Genomic DNA, 5,700 nt, shown 5'->3' on the forward strand with positions numbered 1-5,700 from the left:
TATCGCATTTCCAACGCCCCTCCCCCAAGTCCCTCCTCCCTACCTTTTATCTTAGCCTGCTTGGCACACTTTCCTCATTCCTGAAGAAGGGCTCATGCCCAAAACGTCGATTCTCCTGCCCCATGGATGCAACCTGGCCTGCTGCGCTTTTCCAGCAACACATTTTCAGCTCTGATCTCCAGCATCTGCAGTCCTCACTTTCTCCTAGAAGAGATTTCTACATGAGCCAACCTGTCTAAGCCAATTCTCCTGTTCGCTCTCCATACTACGAAGCATTTTTTCAAAACAGTTGATGGCCTTAATTAGTTTCTGCCAATATTGTAAAAGTTTTAAAATAAAACCAAGAAATGTAGATGCTGGAGAAACTCAACAGGTCTGGCAGCACTTGTGGTGAGAGGAACAGTTAGCATTTCAAGTCCAGTGAACATTAATCAGAACAGAAGACAGGTGAAAAATGGTGCTATTTATGCTGATAGATCATGGAGTTGGGGGTAGGGAGTAGTAACTGCATGAGTCAAATAGATGGAGACAGTGCCAAGACAGGGAAACTAAGGAAGCAGTTAAATGAATTACTATTAATAAGCCAGGAGAGAAGTAAATGCTGAATGAGTGTTAATACGAAATGTGAATAGTTGAAAATAGATTGTCTGTGCTGGGAGCAACCCATATCGAATAGGACCTGGGGCTGAGAGTGGGTAACAAATGTGAAGGAAAGTGTTCATGCTCTGAACTTGTTGAACTCAACTTTGAGTCCTAAAGGCTGTAAGATGCCTAGGAAGAATATGAGGTCTTGCTCCTTCAGCTTGCATTGATCTGCAGCACTGCAGCAGGTCTGAGACAAAAATGTTGACATGGGAACATAATGGTGAAGTGGCAGGCAAATGGAAGCTCAGTCATTATTACAGATAGCATGGAGGTGTGTTGGAAACTGGTCAATCTGCGTTTCATTTCTATAATGTAGACAAGACCACACTGTGTGCAGTGAAAACTGTAGACTAGATTGCGTGAAGTGCAGCTTTCCCTGGAAAGTGTCCAGATAGTGAGGAGGTAAACAGGTAGGTGTCGCACCTTCTGAAACTGCATAGGTATGGCATGGAGATGTGAGGAATTGATGAGAGTGGAGGAGGAATGGATTTGGATGCCAGGAGAGAATAATTCCTGTGATACCTTGACAAGGGAGGGGAATGTGTCTGGTGGTGGCAAACGGATGGAGGTGGCAGAAATATGAACCCATCCACCTTTGGGTGAGGAGCCTAGTGAAGTTGAAAGTGAGGACAAGTGGGCCCTATCATTGTTGTGGAAGGGAAGGGAAGTGGTGAACACAGAAGTGCAACAAATAGGTTGGACACTGCTGAGAGTCCTGTCAGCCATGGTTGGTGGGGAGACTTCAGTTGATGAAAACAATGAACAATATCTTTGGCCCCCTTGCAGAAGATAGCAATGTCAGAGACAGAAACTGGGAGAAGGAATGTGAGGATGTATAGTCAAGGTAACCATATGGGTCAATGGGAATCAGTTGCCAGCCTACTCCCAGAAATGGAAATACTTCAAGTAAGAGAAAGGAGGAGTCAGAAATAGACCAAGTGAAGATGAAAAGAATGGAAATAAAAAAAACAAAATTGGTAAGTATTTCTAAATGAGAGAGGAGTCAACAGCAATGATGTCATTCTTGTGGAGTGGGACCCTAATCGGACTGGAACAATGAGCAATGTACCCCACAAATCCGGCATAACTGGAGTCTATGGGTATAGCCTCATTTCAGACCTGAAGAAAGTGGGAGAAGTTAAAGGAGAAGTTTGCACTATTTCCCGACTGGTGTGTAGCACAGATGGTGTCAACTATGCCTTGACCAGGGCTGTTGAAGCTGTTGTTCTTTTGCTTGGAACAGTTTTGATGGGGTGGCCCAGACAGTGTGTCTTTTCATCCTGGCATGCTGTGCTTTACAAAATCAGAAGGCAATAAGGCAATGTGCTGAATGCTGAGGAACTGAAGGAATAGGAGCATCCTCTTCTGAGAATTATGGCACTGGGCAGAAACAAGTTCAGCTTTGTGCATGACTGCTCAGCAGTTTTAAGCATTCAGACCTCACTGATATCTGATCCCAGTTGATGAGAGCTGGGTGTAACAGACAATAGACTATAAAAGATTCTATGGTCATGATGCTGAAGTATCACTTATATTGGTTGAGGTTGGGTGGTAGGTGGGAAATCCTTTGCCTCTATTGCTTTTACTTTCTGTAAATAAGTTCATTTTCTGCTTGTCTGATGTTCCCCTTCTGAACAATGACAACTTGCAGGTGCACAGTGGCCATTGGGGACAGGAATAGTGCTAGCTTAGAGGTTGTTCAGAACAGATGTAACTATAGGAGTAAAGCATTGTGGTGAAACTGCAGCTAAGGTAAGAGAATGTGGTCGAATGCATGTACAGGGTCAACCAAGTCAGCTATGTGCTTGAATCAGTATAGATTTGAGGCTGCTGTGCCACTATATTTTTGGTGAAAAACAATGCTTGATTGCAGATAATTGTCCAGTGGCAGAGCAGTGTTACAGGTATAGATTTGCTGCAAGCGATATCAGTCTTTTGATGAGTATTCATTGGATAGTGAGTTTTTGTGGCAAACCTGTCAGTCTATAGTACTTAAGCTTGTCATCTTGCACATCACCAAACCTTCCTGACCCCATTTCGCTTCAAGGAGATGAACGGCACTTTCTTTAACTACATAACTACGTTAAATCTCTCATTCCTGAAGTATGGTGATTAGGCAACAGTTGACCTGGTTCTAATCAGAGCTTTATAACAGTTCAACCTAACTTCCTTGATTTAATACCTCTATTTACGAAGCTTAAGATCCAACGTGCTTTCTACTCTATTACAATGCCCTTCAAACATTTATATGTGATGTCACAGGTCCCAGTACATGACTACACACTTCTCTATATTGACGCGCATTTATCACTTGTCTGCCAACTTTGCTAGCATGTCTATGACCTATTGCTTTGATTTGGAGATGTCGGTGTTGGACTGGGGTGTACAAAGTTAAAAATCACACAACACCAGGTTATAGTCCAACAGGTTTAATTGGAAGCACACTAGCTTTTGGAGCGACGCTCCTTCATCAGGTGATTGTGGAGGGCTCGATCGTAACACAGCTATTGCAGTTGACTAGTATTATCCCCACTATTTGCCACACCTCCACCTTTGTTAGAGAGAAAATTGAGCGGTGACTTAATTGAGACATTTAAGATAATCAGAGGGCGAGATAGGATGACTGTGAGAGCCTTTTTCCTTGGATGGTGATGGCTAGCATGAGGGGACATAGCTTTAAATTGATGGGTGATAGATATAGGATAGATGTCAGAGGTAATTTCTTTACTCAGAGAGTAGTAGGGGGATGGAACCCACTGCCTGCAACAGTAGTAAACTTATCAACTATAAAGGCATTTAGATGATCATTGGATGAATATATGGATTAAAATGGAATAGTTTAGGAGAAATAGGCTTCAGATTGGTTCCATAGGACAGCACAACATTAAGGGCCGAAGGGCCTGTTCTGCACTGTAATGTTCTAATGTTCTAAGTCTAGTATTATCAGCAGTTTTTGAAACATTACTCTGGATTCCAATATCCAAATTATATATAGCAAGAGTCCTAGCAGTGACTGTTAGCGAACAACGGTACGCCATCCTCCAGCTTGATAAAACCACCATGTACACATTGACTGTTTTCTGTCATTTTTTTTTTACATTACATTACATTACAGTCCACACCGACCCGCTAAAGCACAACCCACCCCTACCCCTACCCCTACATTTACCCCTTACCTAACATTGCGGGCAATTTAGCATGGCCAATCCACCTGACCTGCACATCTTTGGACTGTGGGAGGAAACCAGAGCACCCGGGGGAAACCCACACAGACACAGGGAGAACGTGCAAACTCCACACAGTCAGTCGCCCGAGGCAGGAATTGAACCCGGGTCTCCGGCGCTGTGAGGCAGCAGTGCTAACCACTGTGCCACCGTGCCGCCCATGCTGTCCTTGAGTATATAGTTTTATCCAGGTCAACATTGAAGGCCTGATTCCATGTGCCTCAACTTTGTTAACGGCATTTTGTTTGGCAATTTGTCAATGCTTTCTGAAAGTCTGAAGTGTAATATTCATTGCATTTCCATCATCAACTTTCTCTAATACCTCATCATAAAATTCAATTGCATTTGTTAAGCAGAAGCTCTCTTGTATCTGAGTTAATGAACCTTTACAAGCTACTGTCATTAGGTCACTGCTTTAAATATTATCGGCAATTGACATCTTAAACTGACAAAATTGCATTTTAGTAACATCCTCACACCTTTCTTCAAACTGCATATCAAATTATTAATTTCCAGTTCTCTGGCCTTTCCTCTGAATTGAGGACCTCTGCTACCCCAAGACTGTGAAACACTGGTGCAGTTTTTCAGCTATGTTGTACGTGGCTGTGGATCTCATTTCAAATGTCTCCGTCTACTTTGAGTGAGCAGTCACCAACACAAACATTGTGCCTATAAATGTTCCTACATAGTCAAAGTGAACCCTGACCATGGCAACTTGGCCATTCTCATGGATTTAGTTGAGCTGCATCAGGTAACTTGTTAAAATCAGCAGTAATTGCAGTGTTTTACTTCAATTACTGCCTTGTGCCAGGCCACCAAACATAGTTTCTTGCTAACATCCTTATTTTAGATATGCCTAGATAGACACTGTTACTCTTGAAGTAATAATGTTCTTCCTGCCCAAGGGAAGTCGACTCTCAATCCTAAAAGAAAAATACCATCTTCATAAAAAAAAACTTATTTTTCCTCATCTGGTGGTCTTAAGTTCCAGGGGTCAGAGGAGGCACACAGTATGAAAGTGATAGGCCTGGTCTGAAGAAGAAACCTCTGAGGGGCCTAAGTGTTCCACTTGCTGCCAGATCCACCTAGCAACATTCTATCTCCTTGTGAGGAAAGGGCTCCTGGAGTGTGTACCAGAGTCCCCATTCTGTTATGGCTGCAATCCTGAGAACCATTAGTTGGGACAATGGAGCACAAGTGTATGCATTTCTCCAGCAAAACCTGAGGGTGCTTGGAAGGTTCTCCAAAAAGGCCCATTGAAGCTGTCAGATAGTCACATTATTCGTTGCTGTAATGCAGTTTCTATGATATAAAGGCAATTGCATCCCATATACCTGTATGTCATGGCTGTTCTTTTCTGTGAATGTGGATGAAATCTATGATTACTAACACAAACATTTCCTCTCCTGCATGGAGTTGAACCCATGCCTAGTATCCAGCAAACCTCGGGGTGCCAGTAGCCTGGGGCGTAGTTGAAACTTTATTGCTGGAACAGCACAGCAGGTCAGGCAGCATTCAGGGAACAGGAGATTCGACGTTTCGGGCACAGGCCCTTCTTCAGGAATGAGCAGAGAGTGTTCAGCAGGAGAAGATAAAAGGTAGGGAGGAGGGACTTGGAGGAGGGGCGTTGGAAATGTGATAGGTGGAAAGAGGTCAAGGTGAGGGTGATAGGTCGGAGTATGGAAGAAGTAACAGTAATACAGAGTACTGGGGTAATGGTAAGGTTCTTGCAGTGTGGATGAGCAGAAAGATCTCCGTGTCCATGTACATAGATCCCTGAAAGTTGCCACCCAGGTTAATAGGATTGTTAAGAAGGCATATGAACCATGGG

Source organism: Chiloscyllium plagiosum, chromosome 19, assembly GCF_004010195.1.
Source record: "Chiloscyllium plagiosum isolate BGI_BamShark_2017 chromosome 19, ASM401019v2, whole genome shotgun sequence".
Classification (NCBI taxonomy): domain Eukaryota; kingdom Metazoa; phylum Chordata; class Chondrichthyes; order Orectolobiformes; family Hemiscylliidae; genus Chiloscyllium; species Chiloscyllium plagiosum.